Source organism: Triturus cristatus, chromosome 12, assembly GCF_964204655.1.
Source record: "Triturus cristatus chromosome 12, aTriCri1.1, whole genome shotgun sequence".
NCBI lineage: Eukaryota > Metazoa > Chordata > Amphibia > Caudata > Salamandridae > Triturus > Triturus cristatus.
Window position 1 is genome coordinate 175,315,559 of NC_140595.1, and position 14,966 is coordinate 175,330,524.

General features: G+C 43.2%; 1 protein-coding gene across 2 annotated transcripts in view; it reads right to left on the reverse strand.

Moving 5' to 3' along the window:
* Positions 1–14,966, reverse strand: part of DEDD (death effector domain containing) — a 91,082-nt gene that overhangs the window by 43,873 nt on the left and 32,243 nt on the right. The window lies entirely within an intron of this gene.

Sequence of the window (14,966 nt, forward strand, 5' to 3'; positions counted from 1 at the left end):
CCCACGCACACGCCGCCGGATGGCCATGGCTGTCGCGGATCTTACAGCACATCGGATGAACCTTAAACCCCATTGAAATCATACATCACAGTGCTGGTTCTGTGAAGCGTGGATTATCTCTACCTCTTCACATTTTATTTATTCAACACTCGGATCTACGGGACGTATATACCTGACTTTACTGCAGCTGTGCCTAATACTTTGAATCCTGGGTTGAACTCTCCAGCATATTGATTATCCGATCGCCGGTATTCACTTTAGAGGTCCTAAACCCAGGCGCATATGTTCTGGATGGATGGTAGTGTTGGACTTGCAAGAGACTTATTTCCATATCTCCATAGCGTCCTGCCTGCCCATCGCTGCTCCTGCAAGGGTTCAGAAGTGGACACACCAGGCTGCAGGACATCCGGCAAGATGTTAGTCTTGACAGCCACTGTGGGAAGCTGCAAGGCAAAGACCAACACAGCCCTATGCACCACCACTGCAAAAGAAGCCCCCTCCTCCGTAGCCAGGTTAGGGGGAGATAGCATGCGAGGCTTCTGGCATCACCCAGGTCCTCATAGCAGTCCAGGTCTTGATTTGGATGCAGTATCTCTAAGGGATCCTGCTGTCCCTCCCAATCATCGTCATCATCCATTCCTAATGCTTCAGAATAGGGCAGAGTGAATAGCATGGAGCCGCATGGCTCCATCGTCTCTGGTCCGCGCCCAACCGGCTCCATGTCATCATGAATGACGATGGGGGAAGGCACTGCCGATGCAGAGGGTCTCTACGTCAGACGTGGCGCTGGGGAAGGTCGAAGAGGTATGACCGGCGCCAGTCCGGATCCAGGGGAGAATCCAAGAGGAGGTTGTGGCGCTAGAGCCACAGGCGCGGAACCCACAAGATCTCCTTCTGCCGAGCCTGTGGGGCCCGAAGGCACGCCAGCAGGGTCAGGCTGCTCAAATATGGCGCACATGCCATCATAAATGTCTTAATTGGGTGGGGGTTGCTACCAGCCCCAGAAAGGGAGGGAAACACGGAGCCGACCCAGGCTCTGGCTCCGCGGAGAGAGGCCTTGGATGCAGAGACTCCGCTGGCTTGTCAAGGGACAGATGGGGTGGGAAGTCGAGCACGCTTTGGCTTTTTGTGCTTTTTATGGAACTTCTTACCGGACCACAATGACTTCTACTGGGAGGAAGAAGACTTCGACCTCATCACGCACACATACAAACCCCTACACAACACAGGATCAGAATACCTTAACAGCCGCATACACTTTCACCAACCCATCAGACACCTATGCTCTAGCTCACTTTCATACACTCCCCGCATTCTCAAAAGCAAAACTGGAAGTCGCTCATTCTCAAACATTGCACCCAAAACATGGAAAGCCCTCCCTCAACACATCAGAGCCTCCTCTCTTCTTGAGTTCCACAAGGAGCTGAAGACCTGGCTCTTCATTTAAGCACCTTGGGGACAAAACACCTACACTCCCTGACCAAGCGCCTGGATACCCTCGCGGGTGATTAGTGTGCTGTACAAATTAACATTACATAACACCAGTCTGTATATTCGTTATCGTAAAAAGTCTGGTAGGAGTGGAACAGATGCATGGCTGACGAGACTTTGCGAGTGCAATGTGAATCAGTAATTGGCGACATTTAGTCAAGGAGGAAAAGGGAGCGTGGTGCAAACACATGACCGTGCCCAACTAAGCCAGAAGATTAGACCCTTGGAATTGTGGTAGTAGATAAACGGAAGTTTAATTCTGGCACCTCGTTAGTTTTTGTTGAAAACTAACTTGAATGTGCAATACCTTAAATGTAAAAGAGATTTTGAGGACTACTAGTCGCAATTATCACTTCCAGTTTTTCCTGATTTCTGTTCAACAAATCTTTAAAATCACTGTCTACCGGACAGATGCTCAGCCAGAAGTGAAAGCTACCTTTATCAGCAAAATGCCAAATCAGCCATGCCTTGATGGACAACTGAAGAAAACAGTTTTCCGTTTTTGTCTGAAGTTCATGGTTGTCATGGTATTTTCATTGTATCTGCACATACCAACATTACTTTCTTGAGTAGCATATTCTATAACACCTGGAGCTCCAGTTCCACTGCTGGAAGTTCAATCAATTTGAAGTACTGAAGGCCAGTTCAGTCAGCCACTTTACTTGAATGGCAAATGCAGGAATGTGTTCCTCCCAACCTCCAAGGATAACAGTGTGGCAATGTTCACTTGAGGGAAAAGACTGCAAGGGATCAGGCCAGGAATAGCTTGTCTGTTCCACCACAGTAGTTGAGCTGTACTCTAGGTGACAAAAATAGATCCAATGACGACCCTTTTATGTGACCATTGCCAATGCAAATGTGTGTGAAGATGGTGCATGTGTAAATATGCATTTGGTACAAGGCAAACACATGAAGCCATAATCCTGAACAGTTTCATTACTGTTCTCACTGCTAGATCTTGAGATGTCTACTAACAAGGAAACATTTCAGAAATTCTGAATCAAGTCAGTGGTAGCGAACGCCTATCTAGTAATGAAGAGTGTATCCTACAAAGATTAGAATCTTGAATTGTACAACATTGTGCTTTCTTCTGTACAGATTTGGATTCAGAGTTGTTATACGCTTCACCAGCCAGTGGTCCAGGTGTGGTAGTCATGCAGTCTCCGATGCTAGTGCACATAAGCGGTCACACTATAGGTGCAAACCGTATGCTGAAGGATAGTACTTTGAACGGGTGATGCCTGCTACTCGCCACAAATCTGAGCCATTGGCGTTAAGCTGGATGAATTAGTAAAGGGATGCTTAATAGCAAATGTGCTGCTAGACAACATAGCTAAAACATTCACATTGACAAGACCAATAGCTAAGCCATTGCAGAGATTGATTGGCTTTGCCAATGCTTGTTTGAAGTTGGCGGGGTTTTTCTGAGCAAATGTGGAAGTGATATTGAGAAACTGTTGAGTTTTGAAGTGAAGTGGGGATGTGGCGTAATGGCCAGAGATGCTGACTGGGGAACTATGTTCGAATCTCTGGACAGTTTGGGATTCTGGGCAAATTACGGTTCCCCCTGCGACCAACAATGATTGCGTCATTGTGTAATGTAACAGGTGAGCACTATGGCAAGATATAGGACGGAACAAGCAATCCAATACCATCAGATCGTGCAAAACAATATATATATTAAAAGCAGCAGCGACGAGGGAGGTAGTGGGGATAGGTCAAGCAGGAGGGGATGGGGAGGTGGGCAAGAAACAACCGAAAAGGGCAGGAGGAAACAATGAAGGGGAAAAATTCCATAACTGAAGCAGGATCAGCACCAAAAATGTATGTGTCACTGTGGAATGTAACTGGTGAGCACTGCGAGCATTTCAATACCATTGGCTAGTGTTCACGCTATGGCAAGAGAGGACGAAAACAGCGCTCCAATAGCATTGAATCATGCGAAAAATAAAATAAACTAGTACTTTTCACGTTTAACAACTTTTAAAGAAACGCATTTATGTACACGTGCATGCATTTTAGTGGTATGTTAATGTGTACAAGGGAGACTATGGCAAGACGGAAGACGAAAAGAGCGCTCCAATACCATTGCATGGTACAAAACAAATAAGATATATAGTGGGGGAGATGCCGGAGGGGATGGGGAGATGGACAAGCAATGACGGGAGAGGGCGGGAGGAGACAACAATGAAGGGGGGGGGGTTACCCTAATTAAAGCAGGATCATCAACACAATGAATGTGTCGTTGTGGAATGTATCTATTGATCACTTAAAGCCTCCAATACCATCGGCTTGTGTTATGGCAAGACAGAGGGCGGCGCAAGCACTCTAAACCAACGGATCATGCAAAAATGCAAATAAATAAACAAGTGCTCTTTGTATTTTAACAACTTTTTAAGAAATGCATTGGTTTATGTACACATGCATGCACTTTAGAGGTATGTATGTATAAGGGAGACGGCTAGCAAATAGCTGCGCAAACCAGGAGCAGTGCAAGGAGACATGTACTTGGTCCATGCGCTATGGGAGGGCAAAACAAGAAGAGGGCATGACTCCCACAGGCCAGGACAAATGGCATCAAAGAAAATGATAGCGGCGTTGAAATTTACCAATGGTAAGAAATAGGAAGCCTGTAAGCCCACAGGTAGCAACGCGTCTCTTCGAGTTGGAGCATGTGCTGTCTACCCGAGTAGCGCATGCACTGTCTAGCAAGTCCTAAAAGCAATAGATTTCGCACAAGTGAAACCTACTGGCATTACGAATGCTTGTTGTGCTTAGAAACAGGGAGATTAAGTGATTTATCCATAATCATAAAATATGGAACTGCGGCAGAGGCTAGGGAGGTATGGCATCCTTTTGGGAGAAGATGTGGGGTAAGGACCCAGGCCACCGACTATGGAGCTGGGAAACAAGGGTCAAGTTTTGGCGTCAGCTTAACATCCTTGATATTGGGCAAATCACTTAATCCCACCAGGTCTACAAACATAAATGTGTCTGTGTAAAGTAATTGGTGCTCATGTAAAGAGCTCCAATACCTTTGGGTAGTGTTGGCACTACATAAAACTGCCCAAAAAAGTCAAAAGCAGAGTCAGCAGAGGAGGGAGATCTAGGAGAAGAGGGAATCTGTGCAACGGTTGCTCAGTGTGGGCATGCAGTGACAGGAAGGAGGTGGACGGGCAACCAACAGCAAATGCGAGCTGCCATGAGGGGATTAAGTGATTTGGCCATAATCACAAAATGTGGAAAGGAGGTTGAGGCTGGGGAGACAATGTTGCGCTCTCTTGGGAGAGGATATGGCGCCAGGGCCACAGATGCAGACTAGGGAGCTGGGTCGCATTTCAGAGTTGACTTAACATCCTTGATTCTGGACAAATCACTTAATCTCCCCATGCCAACAAAAATTAATGTGTCCTTGTGTAAAGAAACTGTTGCTAATGTAAAGCACTCCAATACCTTAGGTGGATTTGGGCTACATAAAACTGCACAAAAAAAAGTAACTGGTGCTAATATAAAGGGCTCTACTACCCTCGGTGGTGGTGGCGCAATTTAAGACTCAAGTTAAGCAACAACGGTGTTAAGCAACTTCATCGGTGAATACAGAAAACGTAAGAAAGTGTCCCAAAGCGAGAGATTTGAAGAACTAGAGTCCCACCCTATGAAATGAGAAGCAACAATGAGAGACTTGAACAGTTCAATCATGTCACACAGGAGAAAAGTGGCTATGCAATTACAGCAGAAGACACAGGTACTTTAGAAGCTCTGACATACCCATGATAACACATACCTAATTTACTTTAGGTCTGATTTTCCAGCTATAAACACCATTGCCGGACCACCACATATGGTGGAAACACACCTAGTACCCACATGCACAGAATAAAAACAGACTATAAGCGTGCCAAGTAATAGCATCCAGGCATACATCCTCCAATCAGCACACCAACTATACACTAATAGGACATTAAGAGGCAAATCACCACCACTCACTAGAACGAAACAAACTACACTAGTAGTTTAAAGCAGTGACTAGGTCAGGGGAGATTTGTGGACGGGGCAAGCATTGAAAAGTGCGAGGAAGAAAGATACGGGAGGAAGGAGGTGGAGAAATGGAAAGCAGCAATGAAGAGAGAAGCAGTGATGGAGAGGGGGTGGTTGTGGAAGGGGCATGCGGGTGGGAGGAGACTGAGCTGGTAAAAGCAGAAGCACTGTGTAGTGTGCTGAAAGAAAAAAAAAAGTAGGTCATAAAATGGTTGTAACAAGCATTTACAATGCAATGGTCTCGGCATTGGTAAAGTTAGAGCTATTGGCATTGCTTACGACATTATTTTTGTTTATGCTTTAGCTTTCAAAACATTTAAATAAACGGCATTGTTAAAAACAAAAACAAACAAAAATAATGTCATGAGCAATGCCAATAGCTCCAACTTTAACAATGCCGAGACCGTTGCATTGTAAATGCTTGTTTCTTTTTGGTGAAAGCGCCCCATTCCGTGCTTTCACTTTAATGGTGGCTGCGCCCTTTTCTTTAGACGCTGCTCGCCGTATTCAGCTTACAGCGAGCTGCAGCTAAAGAAAGGGCCACAGCCACCATTAAAGTGAAAGCACGGAATGGGGTGCTTTCACCAAAAATAAAAAAAGTGAAATATCAGCATGGGGCACTTTTACAAAAAAAAAAAAAAGAAAAGATTAGAGTGGTATGGAATGTCATAAATTGGAGTGTAATATAGTGGAGGGAGTGTGAGTGAAGTGGCACAGAGTGGAGTGGTGTAGGGGCGAACAATGGAGGGGCGTACTGTGAGTAAAGTGTCATGGAGCGGTGTAGACTGATATGGCGTAGAGTGGAGTGTTGTAGAGCGCCGTTGAGTTTTGTGACATAGAGAGGAGGGGCACAGAGTGAAGGGGTGTAGAAGGGAGGGCAGTGGAGTGGCCTGCCATGGAGTGGCATGGCTTGGAGTGGCGTAGAGTCTGACACAGCTTCTGCTCTCACATAAGCGCCGGGACACCCCGTTGGGGTATCTGTGCACTATACAAGATTCCCAAATAATAAATAGAGTGGATTGGCGTAGAGTGGAGTAGTGTGTAATAGAGAAGCATGTTTTAGACTGGAGAGGAGTGTCAGAGTGGAGGGGTGTGGAGTGAATTGGCATAGACTGGAGTGGCATGTCGTAAAGTGGAGTGGCATGTAGTAGAGTGGGGCAGAGTGGAGTGACGTAGGGTGGAGTGCCAGAGTGGCATGGAGTAGAGTACATTGGAGTAGAGTGGAACACTGTGTCGTAGAGTGACATGGAGTGGAGAGGTGAAGAGTGGAATTGCGTCTCGTAGACTGGAGTGGAATTATTTGGCATGATATGGAGTGGCGTGGAGTACAGTGGTGTGTTCTAGAGTGGAGTGGCATTGAGTGTCGTGGAAAGAGTAGATTGAAATTCACAAACAAATTAAAAAAATTGTAGAAGACAATGCCTTTCATTTAAGATTCTGGCTCACCAAACCTAAAACTGCGGGATCCAATACATATCTGTTATTAAGATACCAAGGTCTGTATTTTCTGCTACCACCCTGGAATAGGAACCATGAAGTAGAACTTGTGTGCATAGATAAGATATAAATCAGCGATATACCTACATATCAAAATAAAGCTATCAGAAAAATAAGATACCCAGGCGATACTTTAGTTCTGTTCCTTAAACGGTGAGTAGACTTCAACGCCCCTGCCCGGCCACCATCCCTTCCCCGCATCGCCGAGGCGCGTTTTCCTGGATTGTTTGGTCTTCCAGTATTGTTTCCGCTCCTGCAATATTCAATGCCATGTGCAGGTTGCGTCATTCTTCCGCCTGCCTTTTCTTAACCAGGGCGGGCCTTGCGGGACCCTAGAAGGAGGTCTCCAAAGTGCCGCGCGCCGGAGACGGCTGGCGCCAAGACGTAAAGGGCAGCGAAGCGACCGTTGTCGAATTAATCATGGCCCCTGCATCCTTCCAACGCCACCGGCGGGCCGAGGGGGGCGGGGGATCCTTTGCACAAACCATGCCAGGCTCCGGGATCGACTGGAGTACTACTGACAGCTGAGGAAATGAAAACTGCTACTCGCAAGGATAGGGGTAGCACGGGTGAGAGCTTTCTCAGTCCACCAAAGAGACAATTCAAATGGGGAACCGCGGGGGCAAAATGGCGCTCAAGGGGTGAGACGTTGTGGCGTAATGGCCAGAGCTGCCGTCTCTGGAACTGGGGAGCTAGGTTGGCATCTCTGCGAGGGCAAATCACTTAATCTCCCCATGCCTATAAAAAAACGAATGTCTCCATGTTTCATGTCACTGGTGCTCGTGTAAAGCGCTCCAATACCTTTTGGTCGAGATCGCGCAACAGGGAAGCCGGGTTTTATTGTGGTGGGGCCTGGTAAGAGAGAGAGAGAGAGAAGGCTACATACACATTGCAATACAAATGACTGTACCCAAGTGGCCGCCTCCTGTACTGCGTGAGTCATGCACGGGGGTCTCCGGGTTCCGGTGGTTTAAAATGGGCTCTCTGTCGTTCCGAACACTCTATTGGCCGTAAAACCTCACGCCAGGCGCCCACACTCCCAACACGTTTACCATGATGACTCACTTGGTTACCTCCGAGAGGCAATGGTGTCAGAAGCAGGAAGAGTGCATGTTATTTATCTGCTGGGAGCAACTGACGATGCTTGATTCTGCGACCGAGCCGCACTCCGAACTGTGGATCACTCCTTAATTTGGGATTTACTAAAGGATTCTCTACGGTCACTTTTAACTGATTCGCGTTTGCAGTTAATTGAATCGGTTTTGTCACACACGAGTTTCGGTTACACAGTTATTCGTGACAAAAAGAAACCAGGCCGTTTTGAAAACACATTTCAGGAAAAACAAGGCAGAGCAAAAGGCACACCACTGCCTTTCTCCGAGGTCAAGAATAAATGCCTCGGAGAAAGGCAGCGGCATTTTCGGATTCGGGGGCGTGTTTGTCTTTTCTCTCCTCCAGCCATTGGCTGGAGGAGAGAATGAGACTTCTTGCAAAAAACACGCCCCTCGATCCGAAAAGGACGGGGCCTAATCGGAATGACTGACCTCTTCTCCAATGGCTGGCCAGCATTCAAGAGGCCAGCCAATGGAGAACAGGGGAGAAGAGGGGCGGGTTCAAGCCCCTCTTCTCCAAGTCATTAAATCTTGGAGCTAGACTGCGCAAGCGCAGCCTTCGCAGCCGAGACCTAAAAACGGGAGCAGTGCAGTGGATGTTTACAGTACTTGGTCCATGCTCCGGAGGAGGGCTAAGCACAAGAAGAGAGGCATGACTGTGCATGCCAGGGACAAATGGTGACAAAGAATAGGAGACCGACTATGGAGCTAGTAAACGGGAAGCTTGTGGGTGGACTGAAGTCCTCTGACTAAACGCACGTCTTTGAGACCGTGCGTGCGCGGTCTAGCCGAGACCTTAAAATGGCCAATGAATAGTAACAGACAGAATGCAAAGCACTTCAGAGGATGGGCAAAGTCTGATTGGTGTCAAAAAGATGAGTCTTTAGATGCGGAAAGGTATCCTGGTCGGTTATAAAAAGTAGAAGTTACTGGTCTTATTTAGTTCTTAATCAAGGAAGCAGAACAGAGTTATTAATTTGGATGGGAAGTAGTTTCATGCACACATCAGAGATCTGCATGCTCTAAACATTAGTATTTTTCTACAACATACTGCTATGTCCACCTTCCTTTCCTGCAGAGATTTTGCATCTAGTCCAGCCAAACATATTTCAAACCCTGCTCAAATTAATGTTTGGCCCTGGAGATCACAATAATGGTCTACTCTTTGACAACAAAGCATGCAGTGTATACCATGTGATGATCAAGCAGATAAATGTCCTAGGGATGTGGCACGTGATGGCAAGTAATGGAGGACATACCCACTCCCAGTGCTCTTTATGGGCTGAGACATGAAAGCTTATATCAGCAAACACTCAAATTGTAATAGATCCCTCAAGTTCTTATGTTTTCTGTAGAACACTTGTCTGTAGAATACACAATATAACGTAGTCTAGCTGAATTTGAGGCCTCTAGAGAGATAACTACAAGCTCTACCCAACCTGCATCACAGACAATCATGGGTTTCAACATGGAGACACCTACCTTAAGAACTGCCTCCTTGGCCATCAGTTTAATGTGACTAGTAGCCGATGGCTTACGGTTGTGCAAAGCTAAAATAAATAAAATGAGGGTTCCACATTGGGAGAGGCCTAACAGAAGTAATTGATTAGGTAAAGTCTGGCAATTACACTTGCCCCAGCATCTTGAAGGGAAAAACAAACAGCATCCACCAAAACTATAGGTTAAATTTCCCTTTAGAAAAGAAAAAATGTACTTGCAATTGTGACTAGATTTGCCCTGCCCTGATATGTCCTTACATGGAATAGAATCCACTGTGGTGAAGAGAGGCATCATCCCATGGACGGCTCTTACAGACTCAGCTAAGATTTGGTACATTTTCTGGTATTTTTCAAACATCCCATTAGCAGAATTCCCCCACCCTCAGAAGTGTCTGTCAGTGTCCTCCTGACAGGCTTTGGTACAATACGAACACATCAGTGATGGGTGAGATATGGCAAACGTCAAAGTCCATAAGGATCATTTATGAATTTTATCATCCACAGGTGAGGCATTTCACAAAAAGTAATAGCTGAGCAATTCACAAAAGTAATATCTGGGCACTCTACAGCAAAAAAAGTAAAAATGAAGGAAACCTGCAAAATCTTCGGTTAAATGTCAGCACAAATAACAGTAGGAAAAAAAGTATTTAAAAAAGAAAATACACAAATCAAAAACAAGGTGAAATAGCCCGTCGGATAAAAAAGGTAGAGGGCAGATAACAGTCATCGAATAATACAGGAGGAATAAAAAAGTTGGTGCAGATCACTGTGACAGTGAATTGCAACTGCTTAAAAATCGTTGGTGTTTTTATTTTGAACCTAGTCAGGCTGCTATCAAGGCCCTTTTCCCTTAGTTCTGCGGAGCTATACCACTAATAAAAGAGGAGACGCAAGGATCCACTTTCAGAGTTTTCTTAATTATACAGCTCCACTGTTAAATGAAAAATAGATTAAAATTAATGTAGCTTGTGGCAGACAGGGGATATCCTAAAAAACTGATTAAAAATGATTTTAAAAGAGCTAGGTTCTATGATAGGGAGGCCATGCTTGATATGAATAGAAAGAGAGAAGAACAAAACCACTGAAAAGATTGTGTTCGTTAGTAAGTTCTCACAAGCGAGCAATCAAATAAAAAACATAATCAACAGGAATTGGAAGATCATCAATGATGATAGAGAAGAACCTTTTGAAAAACCTCTGTTCACCTTCAGGCGTAACACAAACCTTCGCAATTCCTTAGTTCATACCTATATTGATAAAGAACAGAACATCCAAACCACTGTGATCCAAACCAGAGCAATAGGAAACAACAAATGTGGAACTTGTTCAGTTTGTGAACAATGCATAGTTGATAAGAAGGTAGAATATAGAGGTAATATCTACTTATCCAAAGACTTGACCAACTGCAGAACCAAAAACGTGGTTTACCTCGTGGTTTGCCCATGTGGCCTAGGCTACATGGGAGAGAGAGGACGTGAACTACAGTTTAGAATAACAGAACATAAGTCTGCTATACGGACCCTAAAGGAAAATGCACCGCTGACAGTACATTTTCTCCAGAATAAGCACAAGTGCGAGGATTTTAAGTGGTTTATACTGGAAAAAATTTAATATCACAGACGTGGTGGTAATGTAGTTAAGCTGAGAAAAATGAAGGAACAATGGTTTATGTGCAAATTGGACATGATCACCAAGGGTCTCAACTCTAGGGAAGACTGGATGGCATTTATTACGTAGATAATCCACTGTGTGTAGGGAGAGAAGGAATAGGTTTCTGTGTCCAGAACATATTATGAAGTGAGAAGGATTCATCTCCAGTTTTGGACTTCTTAGCCCTCTAACCCATTACTGCGAAGTTTAATACACAATTAGAGGATTATATATAAAAAAAAGGAAAAATATTTTCTAAGTGCAAGGTTTTGTTCAATAGGCTGCCTTTCTATGAATAATAAAGGGTTAATAAACCATAGGGAAGACCCTAAACAGAATATTTTACTTATTATTATATATAACAATCAAATTCAGTCCATTCCAAGATGGCGTTATCGATTCTCCGTTTTCTTGTAGATTAGTAACTCCCTTTGGAGAAGATACAATCGCCTTCCACCTAGAGATTTATGATGTCAATGCCGCTTAAGAATAATATATAGAACTTCATCTCGAGGTTGATTCAGACATATGAATATTTATTTTAAATCACCTATCGCGAGTAGTCTGTTGGTAACAAACCCAACACAGGAAAAGATGGTACCCGATAGCGATAATCGTGTACTATCACTCACAGCCTAGACTCTATGGCTAAGTTGTACCCAGAATCGTTTGTACCCATTAGGTCATGGCGTCATACTAGTGGGAGTGATACTATATATAAGTATAAATACACCAGGTAAGCACTATTCCTTTACCATTCCCCGACTGATTCCACGCGGGAGCGTGCATCCATTAAAGTAAGTGTTGGTACATCTAACAAAAGCGTCTCTTTATAGAAGGTTCAGTACTACGAGCCGTATTGGGGTACCTAACGCAATAACCTAAACTAGTGGCGGTATATCTAACATGAGCTTGTTTGAATATAGAAGGGCAGTTACATCGGCCGAAATGGTGTACGTAACGTATGAGCCGTAGTAGTTTTTAAAGTGGCTCATATGACAACTGTAGAGCGACCGCCGGATGGGGGTTGTATCTGCGTGAAGATTCCGCAGAAACACAGGCTTTCTTTTTACCGCGCTTTATTTAATATCTATGAGTGCCTTGGTAGGAGGTTTTTTACTATCTAGGAAAAGTCTTGTACTTTACAGCTATAATATGCCGGTTTTCTAGAGCAATCAAAGGCACTTAAAAGCCTATACTCGTACTCTTTATTCCACTTTTTCTTGATCCACAGATCCTCTTTAATATGTACGGGAGCACTTGAAGGCTAGGATCATTTGAACAGCCTCCACAGTAATTACGGTACGCCTTAAGGAACTCCTTAGTCCATATCCAAGTTATAGCTGCCCGTACTTATGGTAAATACCAGAAGTTTATCGTTTTTCTTTTAGATATTGGACCATTGAGCTAGTGAATCTTTATTTTGACATTTTGTGCTTTACAGAATTTATTATTTTAACCTTGAATGGGACCGTTACTACATATACTGGCCCTGAGAACTTTATCTGAAGAGACAAGGTCAAACATATAGAAGGTGAGGTTTTCTCCTTTCTTGCCTATAGTCAGGCCAGTTTTGGAAATTCTTCTGAGGTTAACACTACTATGATTATACCTCTATGCCTACAGACCTACTGCGTGGCCATTTAAAATTGATATAGAGACCCTTGGGGAAGTCATGGGATAATCACCCGACCCGAATATAGAGTGCAGCATACATCACCAATATTAGGTCAGGGTTACCTAGAGGGTTTTACATGATTAGATGTGGGTATGAATACCATTTATTTGTGATTGGAGTGCATGTTAATATTGGTGCCACTTAGGGCCCTTTGGAAGTATGAAGGTATGAGTAATATCCTGTTTGGTAGTAGAGCGTTTCCTCTACTTGGCACTATATGCCGATTTGTACAATTGGTGAGAAGATTGCACTATATATATCTAGAGATAACCTTTTATTAATTGCCCTATCAAGGACTTAATTCTATGTCTCTTCTATGTTGAAATAGGCGTTCATATAGTTGGAATATCTATATCAAATTACGGTTAGAATGTACTTTGTGAATGAAGCATGTTTTATCAAGTACTTTTAAAATGTATTAATGTTCCCTACGTAATGGTGAGTTTTTATATCCACCAAACACAAGTGTTAGCATTGCAACTGTATATCAGTTTTAATTTTGTATAGACCAGGAATAATGGACTGATGTTTGTGTTTCATTGCACAGATTTCTATTGGCCGTTTTACAAGTCTTTTTAAACAATTTAAGAGAGTTTATCGTTTGGTCTTGAAAAAGATGGAAATATTTTACATCCATCGAAACGCGTCGACGCCCTATTAACTACATAATCCATGAACACGGGCGGTGGTGAACGAGTAGAAATTATAAAGTACCAAGTTCCAAGCCTCATGCATTGTTACATCACGGATATGTAAATTTTAAAGACATATTTTGTTTGTCTTACAATCTCTCTCTTCCGTTTTTACTGTTTGTCTTTTGCAACTGGATTGTATAAATGATTGTTTTCTATGATTATTGCAAGGTATAATGTCAATGAATTTTCTGTCCTATTCCATTTGTGATTTTGTTAATAAACTAATTTACACGTTTTTATATAGAGAATTTTATTTTACTCTGTTTATCTGTTGATTATATATGGTCCAAACTTCCCTAGTATGAATGAGTGAGTTAGAAAGGTAAGGGAGTAGGTTTGAGTGAAGTGTATAAATCGAAGTATGTTCGGATAATACAGTTTGGCCCAAAGGATCCTTTCTCTTTTTCGCTTGTGGCAGAACACATACTAAGAAGTAATAGTATCTTTTGTTAAAAACTCAAGGAACCTCAAGATGGTCACCATCACTGATAGTTCTTGACCATTCACGAAGAGCCCATGATAAAGAAGGAAAATTATACTGGTTTGAACATTATTTTAGTATAAAAACGGTCATGTAAAAACAATATGTAGGGAAATCACGAAGAAGCCGTCAACCTGAAAAATTACATTTTCGGTCTCATTTCTAAGCGAAATCTGCTGATTAGACTAAAAATGATCCTGTAACATGTATGCTTTCTTGTGTATCCAAACAAACATTTCATTTTTCAAAGTTAGTAGTTCTTTTGTCGCAAGCAACACCAGTCATTTTGTCTTAAATTTAAGTTCAACTACATTCTTAAAACAATTTTTCCTTCAGTGAAGTCTTATTTTCATAAGGTTTTTGGCTACATGATCTTTACATATATGAATTACCCATTGAAAGTGAAATTTCTTTCGCAATTGCAGCAACTGCATTATATAGATGAGATGGGAGTTTAATAGTGGTACAATTTTGTTAGCCTGCCATCTGAGTACTTTCAGTATCGGTTAGTAGCAGTTCTGATTTCCAAAACAAGCACTCCAAACCTCAAGCAAAGGTCCTCCATTATTTGCAGCTCAGCTACACTGGCCACACTGACTCCTTTAACCAATCTTTTCAAACACAAGATGCTATTTTCCTATCCATTTCTGCTGACCCTGTACATTTTATACAACTTAGCATTAAAAAGGGGAACAGGGACGGACGCCTTGGTCATCCGAACAATTTGCATAATAGGTCTTCAGTTGAAGACAATTTTCTGATCTTCAGAAATATTTGATAATATTTAGGTGCTTGCACTGATCTCTAGCAATAATGCAAACAAAC